Source organism: Malus domestica, chromosome 11 (assembly GCF_042453785.1).
Source record: "Malus domestica chromosome 11, GDT2T_hap1".
NCBI classification, from domain to species: domain Eukaryota; kingdom Viridiplantae; phylum Streptophyta; class Magnoliopsida; order Rosales; family Rosaceae; genus Malus; species Malus domestica.
The window spans coordinates 34,072,939-34,089,405 of NC_091671.1; the positions used below are offsets into that span (position 1 = coordinate 34,072,939).

General features: G+C 38.9%; 1 long non-coding RNA gene across 1 annotated transcript; it reads right to left on the minus strand.

Annotated features, from left to right (window-relative positions):
- Positions 1–5,083: 5,083 nt before the first annotated feature.
- Positions 5,084–15,776, minus strand: LOC114819645 (uncharacterized). The gene is made up of 3 exons (XR_003766960.2): positions 15,210–15,776; positions 14,812–15,036; positions 5,084–5,344 (listed from the first exon to the last, which is right to left on the minus strand). It is a non-coding gene; the product is annotated as an uncharacterized lncRNA (long non-coding RNA).
- Between the last annotated feature and the right edge of the window lie 691 nt (positions 15,777–16,467).

Here is a 16,467-nt window from a genome sequence, read left to right on the forward strand (position 1 = left end):
TAAAAATTTCTTTTAGTGGGGGCAACCAAAAAATCAATTAAAAAAAACCTTATTATAGTATGACTTATAACCAATATGAAAATAGGGATGATTTCAAATGATAATGTATCATAATTCTAATGTTACAAAAATTTCAGTGTCGTAATGAAAAGTGGCAAAGTGATAAGAAAAATATTAACACATAGTTACGCAAGAGTGAGGTTTTTCAGTTTGAATGATAGAACAAGAGCACTTTTACTCATATAATATTCTGCAAATATGATTTTAGCCCTTGAAACTCAAGTTTCTTTACATAAAACCCGACATAGTCTTTTTACTTGAATAAAACCCAATGACTAGGCTCCACATAAGCAAATTCATTAATTCTGTTTGACTTTACACATTTTGCATCTTTCAAATGCCTAAAATACCCTTAATTAGAATTTTAATGTATACATTTAATTCTATGCAGATTTGAAGGGAGGGATTAATGAAAAAAAATGTATTAATGTTTAAATTCATTGTATATTAATATATCATAACAAATTGTATGTTAATGCTTCTGGCAAAAAATAAATAAACATTAATGTTATACTTTCCTTTAAATAAATAAATAAATAACAATTTTAACTTAATCTTGTCATTTTCTTACCAAATGGAAACTGAAAGAGAACTATGGAGTAATTTACATAAAAACATAGGTAAATTATTTGGACATATGTGTTAGTAATAAAATATTCCCAGTATATGTAATAATACATGCAAAATAATTTATCTACAAAATAAAAAAAATGTTATTTGATTCAATATTAATTTATCTACATTTGATATAATAAAGTATAATTGCACATATATATTACTCAAATGTGCCCAATATATGTAATAATGCATGTAAAATTATTTACCTACAAAATAAAGGTATGTAAGTTGATTAAAAAAATATATATATCTACTACCTTTTTTTTATGAATTTTAATTTACCTTTTTTTTTGTACAAATGTAATGTACCTACAATATATAATTCCTACTAAAACTAATATATATTTGCACATATATATATATATATATATATATATATATATATATATTAGTACTAAAATGTGCCCGGTATATGTAACAATGCTTTAAAAAAATTATCTACAAAATAAAGGAATGTAATTTGATTGAAAATATAATATATGTACTACTTTTTGTTTATAAATTTCAATTTTTCTTTAAAAAAAAACATATTGTACCTACAATATAATTTACCTATTATTTAATTCTTATAAAAAAATAATTTACTTATACTTTACATATAAATATAGATAAAATATTTTTGACACGCATATATAATAACAAATCAAAATGGCTAATGTATGTAATAATCTGTGTAAAATAATTTACCTACAAAATAAAAGAATGTTAATTGATTCTTGTTTTTTTTTATTTATCAAACAATATTATTTGATGCAAAATAACTGATTATACAAAGGATCCTTTTTTTTTTATACAAAAAATATGCCTATAATTGTTTATGAATATGGGTAAATTAATATATATATATATATATATATATATATATGTTAATAATATTTATGAAACAAAAAAGGTAAAATTTTCATATGGGGTTAATTGCTAATCATAATTAGGGTGAGTAATAATATTTATTAACATAATTAGGGTTTTGTGGCATAATTTGTAAATATGTTGTAATAATTGGTTATATATTTATCTACATGGTAGTCTATTTGAAATTTGGGTTTTATTTGAATGTTTAATATTAATTGGGTTTTTGTTTGAAAAATAGGAATTTCAAGGACCTTTCTCTAAAGAACCCGAACTTAGGAATACGCGAAATAAGGAAAGATAAATCGATTAACTTGTCTCTCCTTAGTTGATCTTTCTTTAATTTCAGGTATTACAAATCTTAATAGGAAACCCAAACTATTACTAATTTTTCCTGTATTAGGTAAGCACACAGAAAAGTTATGAATTGAAATGATTCTAAATTCATATTTAAGTTCCGAATCTGTATTTTAACAAACGTAGTGCACTAAAGAATCAAATTATACTTAAATATGTACTCCAAATTTAGGTAAACACAAAGATATATTAAACAAAATTCCTTCAAATTCCAAGATCCATATCGAACCCTAGGCTTTTTTGTAAATGAATTTGAATATTATGGAATTGGAAGTACACAATATTCATCAATGTATAGCCGGAAACCACGTGAAACAACCATCCCAAATTCTTCTATCCTCATCCAGTAATTTGCGGCAAGATTCACCCGATGTCAAAAGTTCACGGCAACAATCTACAGATAACTTCTTTACCTCGGCTTGGATTGTGGAGTTGAATATTTCGTTTTTACAGTCAATAGTAATATTTCTTTTTCATGCCTCTGATTGGTTATAGTTAGATGGCGAAGGTGATAGGGTTGCAAGCATTGGTAAGTACCTTGATTACTGCTACAGTCACAAAGAACAAAATTGTAATTTTAATTTGATAAATATTCAAACTTGCATTGTTTTGAGGAGTTTCTTAACCTCTCTTTTGATGGAAAATAATATTGAGGGTAATCGGAGAATAATTAACAAGAAAATGTCTATATATAGGTTATGTGTATTGATTGATGAAGGTTAAACAGTTTTACCATCGTAACTCTTAACTAAACGTTAAATTAATTGACCATCTGTTATATATTAATGATGTCGCTTCTTCATTCATGCGGGTTTCTTTCTTAATTTACTGGAACCAACGTAATGAAAATCCAAATCATCTGAGCCATAACATATTAATTTAACAATGAACCTTATTTGTAAGTGGTAGGTTGTCATGGTGGATAGAGACCTTCCGCTTCAATTCACTACATTTCGGGTTCAAATTCTCCATCTTCTCTTAATCTAGCTCTTAGAGCAGTAATATCACTTTACAATAAATAAAAAACAATAAACCTTATTTGCTCTAATTTTTAATTAAAGGAGACACAGTTAACAACAGAATTTATCCTTTAATTAGTGTGATAAAAATGCACTCAAAGCTGGAAATCATGGTTATGAATAAAATACAACGCTTGAAAAAGAAGCCGACGTCCGGTCTCATTGAGATTTTTGAGTTGCTAGAGCTAACAACTTCTCCTTCATAATTGATGTAGGGAGAGGATTCAAAACTAAACTTTAAAGAATATCTAAATTGCTAGGAGGAGCATGTTCGATCTTGAATGTATATATAAAGGGAGAATATAAGCGCTCTAACTAATGTTGCTACGTTCATTTTTAAATTATTAATGTCATTTAATTTTAATGTTGTCACATCTCGGTTTGGGCTCTCACCACATTCCGGGCTCGACTCCACCATAGCACGATATTATCCGCTTTGGGCCCCGACCACGCCCTCACGGTTTTGTTTCTAGTAACTCATGCGAGCAGAACTTCCCAGTGGGTCACACATCCTGGGAATGCTCTGGCCTCTTTCTCGCTGGCCTCATGCTAGGTAGAGATGAGAATATACATATAAGGCTTACAGGATCCACACCCATGGGCGATGTGGGATGTTACAATCCATCCTCTTTAGAGGCCCGACGTCCTCGTTGGCACACTTCTGGCTAGGGATTGACTCTGATACCAAATTGCCACATCCTGGCCCACCCACCACATCTCGGACTCGACTCCGCCGTAGCACGATATTATCCACTTTGGGTCCCAACCACGCCCTCACGGTTTTGTTTCTAGGAACTCACGCGAGCAGAACTTCCCAGTGGGTCACCTATCCTGGGAATGCTCTGGTCCCTTTCTCGCTTAACTTCGGAGTTCCGCCGAAACCCGAAGTCAGTGAGCTCCCAAAAGGCCTTGTGCTAGGTAGAGATGAGAATATACATATAAGGTTTACAGGATCCACACCCCCTGAACGATGTGGGATGTTACAAATGTCACCATTGATTTTTTTTTTTTATATTATAATTAAGGGAGGCCGAAAGTCATCATGCCTACATGCCTTGTGCAAATACGATCCTCACTAATTTTTCTCTTCACTTATACTTAACGGTATCGCTCTACTAAAAAGAAAAAGGGAGGCTAAAGGAAAACTAGCCTTGTGTCCGGAGACTTGACGTACATAACAAACATCCATCACTAAGATGTACATATAGACTATAGTAAAATAAAAGTGTTTACAGATTAAATTATTATACTCCATGTATTTTTTCTTTTCTAACCAAATGAACTAACTTAACACACATCTGCAATTTTTATACTCCAAGTCAAAACCTCCCTTTTACTTTGTTCAAGCGATCAACCATGGAATTAAGTATATAATTAACCAATTATTTTTTCGCAGTTGGAAAACAACCTCTCCAAATATTCCAACTATTGATCTGAGCCTGCAATTTCTCGACTTTAGAAAGAGGAGCTTAAGAGCTCTATCTACCAATGCTTTGTGGCAGTCATGCCCCATTTTTTGAAGACGACGGCAACAAGGTAAGCTCACTTGGTCTGAATCTCTGGGTTGGAAAATAGCATCATGTATCTCTTTTCCACACTTAACTGTGATAAAATCTCTGCATGTCTGTATAAACTTATCATCCCCACGGCGAAGGTGCTAAGGTTGCAAGTCCTGGTAATATCATCGTCGACGTTGCAATCACAACCAATAAAATTGTAATATAAATGTTCGACCTTGCCATTATTTTTCAAAACCTTATAATTTTTTTTTTATGAAAAAGAATTGTTGGAGGGATCGATATTTGACAATGATAAAGTGTCTATTTATACGTTTAGGGTTGATGAATTCATATATGTTTTTTAAATGTTAAACAGTTTCGTGGTCATAACTATTTCACTATACGTTAAATTAATTTATTCAATAATCTGTTAAGACATTAATGATGAAGTTTCTTCCTCTTTTTTTTTTCTTCTTCCACCCACAACAACGTTAAGAATTACGTCACTAAGACAATTTATGTTGTGCTATTGTACTCACGGTTGATTGACGCTTGTCTCATTTATCTCTTATCTTTAATTTAGACAAATTTGACTATGTAACGTTGCATTGAATCTAGTAGATTATTCAATGCTATCCTAAACGCCAAACAAAAATGAGACCCAAACAAAATTGAGAAACATAACCAAAGTACTATTTACATTCATATATTACATGACAAAAATTGGGATGGTAGTACACCATAGCTAGAGAGTACTATTTACAATCATATATTACATGCCAAAAATGGAGGATGTTAGTATGTCATCCTCATGGATTGTTCTTCAAAAGCTGTGGTCCTATTCCCAGGGAGACTTTAACGTTTAAAACTGTACAAAGCTCAAAAGGTAAGATTTGTTCCACTAAAGACACCCATATGCGTCGTTAATGGTGTCTCCTTTGTCTTGTACGATAACGATGAATTGAAAAAAAATACAAAAAAAATTAAAAATAGAACTCGATCACTTAAGAATTGAATGAATCTAAATTGCATATGATTTGCAGGCACACAAAAATTAAAAAGTAAGATTGGTTCACATTTTGTATTAGCCATTCAATTTAGTACGCACCTAAAAAAAGCATAAGCAAAAAACAATTTCTCATTCCTCAATTTCTCTCAAATCAAATAAAAAAACTCATTGGCGCCAAGCTAGTGCATAGTAATAGGATCCCAAACAAAATTATCATAAGCAGCAGTTACGGACACTTTGCATATATAAATCAAAACCCATCTTATCATTCATTACTGTTTTTTTAGGTCATAAAAAGCAAATAATACGGTCAAAATAATACGATAACTAAAAAACATTGGTATTTCAAAATCTCTAAGCTAACATCCAATACTTAGGTACCAAATGTACAGTGAGAAAGCTGGACATCATAAAAGATATTCAAAAGGAACCCAATAAACAGAACTAAGGGGAAGCATTGCCTATAAAAGGAGCTGCATAATAAACTTAAGAGGAAAGATATAATCAAATCATGTTTAGTGTAAACTATTTCACTAATCCTTATCAATCAAACTTAAAAGATCCAAGCCGACCATGAAAACTGGCCGCAATGACTGCTTACTCGAGGGATCAGAGACGAAAATAGAACCCAAGGAGGAGAAAGAACGGTCAAAGCCAAAGTTGTGGGTTTGAGGAAAAGTTGAGGAATTTGGGTCTGAGGACTTTGAGAGCTACAAATTCAGAGTTTTGAATACTTTCATTAGTTCTGGATATACATACAACAACAACAACAACAAAGCCTTTTCCCACTAAGTGGGGTCGGCTATATGAATCCTAGAACGCCATTGCGCTCGGTTTTGTGTCATGTCCTCCGTTAGATCCAAGTACTCTAAGTCTTTTCTTAGAGTCTCTTCCAAAGTTGTCCTAGGTCTTCCTCTACCCCTTCGGCCCTGAACCTCTGTCCCGTAGTCACATCTTCGAACCGGAGCGTCAGTCGGCCTTCTTTGCACATGTTCAAAATCACCGGAGCCGATTTTCTCTCATATTTCCTACAATTTCGGCTACTCCTACTTTACCTCGGATATCCTCATTCCCAATCTTATCCTTTCTCGTGTGCCCACACATCCCACGAAGCATCCTCATCTCCGCTACACCCATTTTGTATACGTGTTGATGCTTCACCACCCAACATTCTGTGCCATACAACATCGCTAGCCTTATTGCCGTCCTATAAAATTTTCCCTTGAGCTTCAGTGGCCTACGACGGTCACACAACACGCCGGATGCACTCTTTCCATCCAGCTCGTATTCTATGGTTGAGATCTCCATCTAATTCTCCGTTCTCTTGCAAGATAGATCCTAGGTAGCGAAAACGATCGCTTTTTGTGATCTTCGCTAGATTGCTCCGGTCATTAGTGTGGATAAGTATATAAATGGATAGAGATAGGAAAGCAAACACAAGATGTACGTGGTTCGCCCAGATTGGCTACGTCCACGGAATAGAAGAGTTCTCATTAATTGTGAAGGGTTTACACAAGTACATAGGTTCAAGCTCTCATTTAGTGAGTACAAGTGAATGATTTAGTACAAATGACATTAGGAAATATTGTGGGAGAATGATCTCGTAATCACGAAACTTCTAAGTATCGGAGTGTGGTGTCGTCTTGACTTGCCTTATCTGTCTCATAGGTAGATGTGGCATCTTCTCTGGGAGTACTCTTTCTCCATCCAGGGATGGTATCTTTAACTGGTGGAGATGCACAAGGTAATGTATCAATTTCACTTGAAGCTTACTTGTAGTTTCAGGCTTGGTCAAGCGCGATACAAACCATGTAGTAGGAGTCCCCCAAGTCGCCGAGCTAGGGGGTCTGCTGAAAGAGGTGACAGACAAGGTAAGCAATCAGAGCTCCGACTGATTGTTCACCTTCTCCCCATCTTGCAGCAGCATGAAGGATAAAGAGAAGAAAAATGAGAAGAGATGATATGAGATACTTTTGCTTTTGAAGAAGTAACTTTCCACAGGCTTATTCTTGAACTGAGCTGGAGGGTTTTCTGGTTTCCTCCAGAGTATAAGGCCGACTGAAGAATTTGAGGGTCAAAACAAGTCCATCAAATCTAGAGTACGTTCCACCCTGCTGATATGAGATACTTTTGCTTTTGACAGAGTAATGGATGTATCGGCACGTGTGCTGTTACGCTTGTCTCCACATGCTTCCTTGTATCCTTCGCACTTGCCCTATCTGTTCCTCAAGCAGGTGCGGAATCTTCCCTGGAAACATAAGATGTTGAAGATGAGTACTCGAGGGCAATGCCAGGTAAGTAATCAGGTAAGGGGTTCCAGGCAGTCAGTTCCTGGCTGGAAGCTTGATTCCAAGTGCTAACTGATTGCTCTCTTTCTCCTTGTCTTGCAGGTAAAAACAAGGCCAAAAGAAAAGACAGGGAAAAAGCATGATATGGGATACTCTTGCTTTTAACCCTGATGATATGAGATATTCTTGCTCTAATATAGCTTGTTTGCAGAGGTATTATCGGGGGGAAAGAAAGCTGAGTATTTCGAAAGGCTTCGTTGGGAGTGCCCTCTCAGATATGATGAAGGGTTGAGCATTTTTGCAGGTCTGCCTGTCCGTTGGGGATGGAGGTCGACATATATAGGAGTCTCCCTAACAACAAGTAGTAATGCTATTCCTTTACCCTGCTTGGTCATAGCACGGTAGTGGGAGCTGCCAGTTTCACATGTTTTAACTCTGTCAGAGCACTTTGAAAAAGTGGTCTGTGGTATCTGGCTCTCGAGATTCGGAGAACGATGCCTCTTCGATTTTTGAGAAAGCAATCATGCTGGGGGTATGACTCTCGAGATTCGGAGAGCAGTGTCTCTTCGATTTTTGAGGAAGTAATCATGTTGGGAGTCTGGCTCTCGAGATTCGGAGGGCGGTGCCTCTTCGATTTTGGAGCAAGCAATCTTGTTGGGAGTGTTGTCTCGAATGTGAGTAAAGGTTGGGCATGTTTGCTAGTCTACCTTGCCACGAAGCACAAAGGTTGACACACAGGGACTTTCCAATTATCCAGCAATGGTACTGTTCCTTTACCCTCTCTTCGATTTTGAGAAAGTAGTCATGTTGGGAGTCTGGCTCTCGAGATTCGGAGGACGGTGCCTCTTCGATTTTGGAGCAAGCAATCTTATTGGGAGTGTTTTCTCGAATGTGAGTAAAGGTTGGGCATGTTTGCTAGTCTACCTTGCCACGAAGCACAGAGGTTGACACACAGGGACTTTCCAATTATCCAGCAGTGGTACTGTTCCTTTACAGTTGTGGGTAATAATATGGTAGCTAGACCTTCAAAATTTATGTGTCTAAACTTTTGTTAGTGCTGTTTCTTTGCTATTCTTTTACCTTTCTTGGTCAGAGCGATGTAGTGGGAGCTGCAAGCTTCACGTGCTCAACTTTGGCAGAGAACTTTGGCAAAGTTATTTGTGGTACCCATGAGCTATTGTTGCGTGTGGGAAGTGGGTGATTGAACAGTAAGATTCATGTGCTTTCTACTTCACCAGAAGTCTTCGACAGAATGCCCATAATTTCTGCAAAGCTGAGTGTGCGTGTGACAGGTGCTGACAAGGCTAGAAAAGTAGGTGCCTCTTCGATTTCTGAGATCAGCCCTCGTGGTCTCTAAGCAGCCCAGCTTTTGAGAAAGCGAGCGCCTCTTCGATTGATTCGGAGAACGATGCCTCATCGATTTTTGAGAAAGCAATCATGCTGGGGGTCTGGCTCTCGAGATTCGGGGAGCAGTGTCTCTTCGATTTTTGAGAAAGTAATCATGTTGGGAGTCTGGCTCTCGAGATTCGGAGGGCGGTGCCTCTTCGATTTTGGAGCAAGCAATCTTGTTGGGAGTGTTTTCTCGAATGTGAGTAAAGGTTGGGCATGTTTGCTAGTCTACCTTGCCACGAAGCACAGAGGTTGACACACAGGGACTTTCCAATTATCCAGCAATGGTACTGTTCCTTTACCCTCTCTTCGATTTTTAAGAAAGTAGTCATGTTAGGAGTCTGGCTCTCGAGATTCGGAGGACGGTGCCTCTTCGATTTTGGAGCAAGCAATCTTATTGGGAGTGTTTTCTCGAATGTGAGTAAAGGTTGGGCATGTTTGCTAGTCTACCTTGCCACGAAGCACAGAGGTTGACACACAGGGACTTTCCAATTATCCAGCAGTGGTACTGTTCCTTTACCCTTGTGGGTAATAATATGGTAGCTAGACCTTCAAAATTTATGGGTCTAAACTTTGTTAGTGCTGTTTCTTTGCTATTCTTTTACCCTTCTTGGTCAGAGCGATGTAGTGGGAGCTGCAAGCTTCACGTGCTCAACTTTGGCAGAGAACTTTGGCAAAGTTATCTGTGGTACCCATGAGCTATTGTTGCGTGTGGGAAGTGGGTGATTGAACAGTAAGATTCATGTGTTTTCTACTTCCCCAGAAGTCTTTGACAGAATGCCCATAATTTCCGCAAAACTGAGTGTGCGTGTGACAGGTGCTGACAAGGCTGGAAAAGGCTGGAAAAGTAGGTGCCTCTTCGATTTCTGAGATCGGCCCTCGTGGTCTCTGGGGAGCCCAGCTTTTGAGAAAGCGAGCGCATCTTCGATTTTTGAGATCGGCCTTCGTGGTCTTTGAGCAGCCCAACTTTTGAGAAAGCAAACGCCTCTTCGATTTCTGAGATCAACCCTCGTGATCTCTAAGCAGCCCAGCTTTTGAGAAAGCAAACGCCTCTTCGATTTCTGAGCAGGCGCCTCTTCGATTTCTGAAGCTTCGTCGAGTGCAGATTTTTATAGGGGCTGGCATTAAGTTCCAAAGCACACTTGAATCTCCACCAGTAGAAGCTTCATTCTTGCACTTCTAAGATCTTGATTTGTCCGACCTCTTCTCTCTTCAACACCTTTGAAAATGTCTGGCCCCTCCGACCGTCGTTTTGACTTGAACCTTGTTGAAGAGGCAGCCCCGCCTTCTCCAGACAACATATGGCGCCCATCCTTCGTCTCCCCTACTGGTCCTCTTACCGTTGGGGATTCCGTGATGAAGAATGATATGACCGCTGCGGTGGTGGCCAGGAACCTTCTCACTCCCAAAGATAACAGACTACTTTCCAAACGGTCTGATGAGTTAGCTGTTAAGGATTCGCTGGCTCTCAGTGTTCAGTGTGCAGGTTCTGTGTCTAATATGGCCCAACGCCTATTTGCTCGAACCCGCCAAGTTGAATCATTGGCGGCTGAAGTGATGAGTCTCAAACAGGAGATTAGAGGGCTCAAGCATGAGAATAAACAGTTGCACCGGCTCGCACATGACTATGCTACAAACATGAAGAGGAAGCTTGACCAGATGAAGGAAACTGATGGTCAGGTTTTACTTGATCATCAGAGATTTGTGGGTTTGTTCCAAAGGCATTTATTGCCTTCATCTTCTGGGGCTGTACCGCGTAATGAAGCTCCAAATGATCAACCTCTGATGCCTCCTCCTTCTAGGGTTCTGTCCAGTACTGAGGCTCCAAATGATCCCCCTCCGGTGCCTTCTCTTTCTGGGGCTCTACCGACTGCTGAGACTTCTCCTAAGCAACCTTTGTGAAGGCTCCCTCTTGTGTGCTTATTTTGACTCATGTATATGTACATATTTGTAGCTTATCGGGGATATCAATAAATAAGTTTTCTTTCATTTCAACGTATTGTGTTAAATACACCAAAGCCTTCTTCGCTAAGTTCTTTGAATTTTCTTTTGTTAAAGCTTGTATGTTGAAGCTTTCTGAGTGGAGCATGTAGGTTGGGGTAGTGTTCCCTTAATTTCCCGAGTGAGGAAAACTTCTCGGTTGGAGACTTGGAAAATCCAAGTCACTGAGTGGGATCGGCTATATGAATCTTAGAACGCCATTGTGCTCGATCCTGTGTCATGTCCTTCGTTAGATCCAAGTACTCTAAGTCTTTTCTTAGAGTCTCTTCCAAAGTTTTCCTAGGTCTTCCTCTACCCCTTCGGCCCTGAACCTCTGTCCCATAGTCGCATCTTCTAATCGGAACGTCAGTAGGCCTTCTTTGCACATGTCCAAACCACCGTAACCGATTTTCTCTCATCTTTCCTTCAATTTCGGCTACTCCTACTTTACCCCGAATATCCTCATTCCTAATCTTATCCTTTCTCGTGTGCCCACACATCCAACGAAGCATCCTCATCTCCGCTACACCCATTTTGTGTACGTGTTGATGTTTCACCGCCCAACATTCTGTGCCATACAGCATCGCCGGCCTTATTGCCGTCCTATAAAATTTTCCCTTGAGCTTCAGTGGCATACGGCGGTCACACAACACGCCGGATGCACTCTTCCACTTCATCCATCCAGCTTGTATTCTATGGTTGAGATCTCCATCTAATTCTCCGTTCTTTTGCAAGATAGATCCTAGGTAACGAAAACGGTCGCTCTTTGGTATTTCTTGATCTCCGATCCTCACCCCTAACTCGTTTTGGCCTCCATTTGCACTGAACTTGCACTCCATATATTCTGTCTTTGATCGGCTTAGGCGAAGACCTTTAGATTCCAACACTTCTCTCCAAAGGTTAAGCTTTGCATTTACCCCTTCCTGAGTTTCATCTATCAACACTATATCGTCTGCGAAAAGCATACACCATGGAATATCATCTTGAATATGTTGTGTTAACTCATCCATTACCAACGCAAAAAGGTAAGGACTTAAGGATGAGCCTTGATGTAATCCTACAGTTATGGGAAAAATTTCGGTTTGTCCTTCATGAGTTCTTACGGCAGTCTTTGCTCCTTCATACATATCCTTTATAGCTTGGATATATGCTACTCGTACTCCTTTCTTCTCTAAAATCCTCCAAAGAATGTCTCTTGGGACCCTATCATACGCTTTTTCCAAATCTATAAAGACCATGTGTAAATCCTTTTTCCCATCTCTATATCTTTCCATCAATCTTCGTAAGAGATAGATTGCCTCCATGGTTGAGCGCCCTGGCATGAACCCGAATTGGTTGTCCGAAACCCGTGTTTCTTGCCTCAATCTATGCTCAATGACTCTCTCCCAGAGCTTCATTGTATGACTCATTAGCTTAATACCCCTATAGTTCATGCAATTTTGTACGTCGCCCTTATTCTTGTAGATAGGCACCAAAGTGCTCATTCGCCACTCATTTGGCATCTTCTTCGTTTTCAAAATCCTATTGAAAAGGTCAGTGAACCATGTTATACCTGTTTCTCCCAAAAGTTTCCACACTTCGATTGGTATATCGTCTGGGCCTATTGCTTTTTTATGCTTCATCTTCTTCAAAGCTACAACCACTTCTTCCTTCCGGATTCGACGATAAAAAGAGTAGTTTCTACACTCTTCTGAGTTACTCAACTCCCCTAAAGAAGCACTCATTTCATGTCCTTCATTGAAAAGATTATGAAAATAACCTCTCCATCTGTCTTTAACCGCGTTCTCTGTAGCAAGAACCTTTCCATCCTCATCCTTGATGCACCTCACTTGGTTTAGGTCCCTTGTCTTCTTTTCCCTTGCTCTAGATAGTTTATAGATATCCAACTCTCCTTCTTTGGTATCTAGTAGTTTATACATATCGTCGTAAGCCGCTAACTTAGCTTCTCTGACAGCATTCTTCGCCTCTTGCTTCGCTTTTCTATACCTTTCACCATTTTCATCAGTCCTCTCCTTGTATAAGGCTTTACAACATTCCTTCTTAGCCTTCACCTTTGTTTGGACCTCCTCATTCCACCACCAAGATTCCTTTTGGTGTGGGGCAAAGCCCTTGGACTCTCCTAATACCTCTTTTGCTACTTTTCGGATACAACTAGCCATGGAATCCCACATTTGGCTAGCTTCCCCCTCTCTATCCCACACACATTGGGTGATTACCTTCTCTTTGAAAATGGCTTGTTTTTCTTCTTTTAGATTCCACCATCTAGTCCTTGGGCACTTCCAAGTCTTGTTCTTTTGTCTTACTCTTTTGATATGTACATCCATCACCAACAAGCGATGTTGATTAGCCACGCTCTCTCCTGGTATAACTTTGCAATCCTTACAAGTTATACGATCCCCTTTCCTCATTAGAAGAAAATCTATTTGTGTTTTTGACGACCCACTCTTGTAGGTGATCACATGTTCTTCTCTCTTCTTAAAGAAGGTGTTGGCTAAGAAGAGATCATATGCCATTGCAAAATCCAAGATAGCTTCCCCATCCTCGTTTCTCTCCCCAAAACCATGGCCACCATGAAAACCTCCATAGTTGCCTGTCTCCCTGCCCACGTGTCCATTTAAATCTCCTCCTATAAATAACTTCTCCGTCTGAGCAATTCCTTGCACCAAGTCTCCAAGATCTTCCCAAAATTTCTCCTTCGAACTCGTATCCAACCCTACTTGAGGTGCGTACGCACTAATCACATTGATAAGTTCTTGTCCTATTACAATCTTGATTGCCATGATTCTATCTCCTACCCTCTTGACATCTACAACATCTTGTACCAAGGTCTTGTCCACGATGATGCCAACACCGTTTCTCGTTCTATTTGTGCCCGAATACCAAAGTTTAAACCCTGAGTTTTCTAGATCCTTTGCCTTACTACCAACCCACTTAGTTTCTTGTAGGCACATAATATTTATCCTTCTCCTCACCATAACTTCCACTACTTCCATAGATTTTCCCGTTAAGGTTCCTATATTCCACGTTCCTAAACGCATTTTGCTCTCTTGAACTCTACCCTTCTGTCCTAGCTTCTTCACCCTCCCCCGTCTAATAGGATCAAAGTACTTCTTTTGTGTGTCCCGGGTAAAGTTGATAGGAGCATATGCTCCCAAACAACTTTGAGTGGAGTCGTTCGAAAAGAAGTTTATATGGCCCCCTTGCTCATTTAACACTGCATCCGGGTGCCGATGGAGATACAGCGACCCTTGCTCACTTATCACTGTGCTCAGGCCACACAGCGCGCCACTTACGGGTGACGCCCTAGCTTTAGCGCGATTTTGTTCTGGATTCATTTTCATAAGGATTCGACGTGATCATGGAGTGCCGGCTGTCGACTACCTGACGCCCTCCCCCTCCTCCTTTATCCGGGCTTGGGACCGGCCATGTAAGACATAGGCGGAGTTAGTTCTGGATATACATACAACTAATTAAAATTCAATCATATTAAGGGACAATAATTAGACTATACAACATTGTTGGTTCCAACACAGCACTCTGTACACAAAATCACTAAAAAAAAAAATCAATAGATAACCTACTTAATAGATTAATACAGGCAGATGTGAATTTGGTTAGTAATTAGTTCTTGAGAAAATTACTAATCTTTAATTAATTGGTATTTTTATTCCTACTTAACAAACCAATTTGAATGGCTTAAAACTCAAAAATTGTGAAATTTTATAGAAAAATTTCGGCCAGACCTTGTTTCAAAAACATTGCTATGTTCTTCCTCAGGCTACGGAACAACTCCTCCACCAAAATTGATTTACAGAATCTGTTTCAAGCCTAATCATTATGAATCATGCAACTATGTCCAGCATAAATCAATTTCTATGAAAAACGCTTCGAAATAACTCAACCAATCAGTTGCCCCACAGATAACAAATCCCGCCATTGCAGAAGAGTACCATTCATTCATGATCATCCTGCATACCAGTTCCAAATTCTCAAACTTCAAAGCAAATAAATTAATCAAAAACATAAAAGCAGCAATTTTTGTTCTTGAAAAACTAAATTAGTAATTGTTACCTTGCAAAAGTGTAGAAAAAGAGAGAATACAATTGGGGTAACTTTCGAAGGTGTAGAGTAAAAGTATTACCTTGGCTGGACCCAAAAAAGGTCTCAAAGGCCTGAAATTGGCCGAAAAAGATTCCGATCCTCGTCGAAAAAACCCACCGCAAGGTGGACTTATGGAAATCTTTGATCGACGGGTAGATTCGAGCATGCAAAGCTCACATGTTGTTGTTGGGATTGTCTGAGTCAAATAGTTTTGGTTGCAGGGCCAGCCGCCACCGGAAAACCTTTGAAAGTCGGCGGGAATATCGAACCCAAATTGGGTTCGAGCGTTCTAAGGACTTGGGCGCGAATTAAAATTAATGGATGATCGTGTTGATTTGGGGAAGGAGATGAAAAGGTTTGGGTTTGTGTTCGAACGGGGAATCGAAGTCGGGAGGAGCGCAACTATGAACGAAGAACTCACCCAAACATAATCCAATGGAAAGAATGAACCACCTAAAGCAGGAAGAAGAGGTGAGTGCGATTCCAGCTGTCGAGAGATGCTTTGGTCAGTGGCAGACTTCAAATAATACAAACTAACTGAGGGCAAAATAGGAAGCACACTGTGCTTATGAACAGTAATACAGTTGATTTTGAGTTTTAGAATAGATTGAATTTTTCAAAGACTCGCGTATTCTCTCTGTCAATACACATAACATTCACATGCTACGGTGCGGACGAATTATTTATAGATTGACAGACATAACGTTTTTTATTCAAGAAAAAAAGAAGGCATCTCTTCAAATCTTGTATTTTTATTTGCTTTTTTTATATACATGATATCGAGAAAGATGAAACCAACCTACTGACCTTGCATTATAGAATTAAATGCATTTAAGTATTTAAGCTAGTTATATGATTGCTATCTTATTCCTAAATAGTGACTCACAACATATAAAAATATAAATTTCATTTAAAAATAAATTTAATTCGACATTTTGGAGAGTTGGAAGAATTTGATTACTAAATTTACTACTAGGAATAACTCCTTGGACGACGAAAGGGAAAGCATCGCACAAAGAAAAAAACCATCGTCGGAAACATTGGGCGGCGAAGAGAGCGTCGCGCAAATTCTATTGCGCAAAGCTCATGACGTTAGGCATTGCGCGAAGAAGGGAAATTGTTCGTCGCACAAAATGAAGATTGCTTGACGGAATTGGTGATCATTGCACGTACCAAGCAATGAAACTAGGGTTCGACCCCTAAACTGTTGCGCAACGGACATGGTTTGTCCCACAAACTGTTGCGCGACGGACATCATATTCGACCCACAAACTCTTGCACGATGGATATAGAGGCTG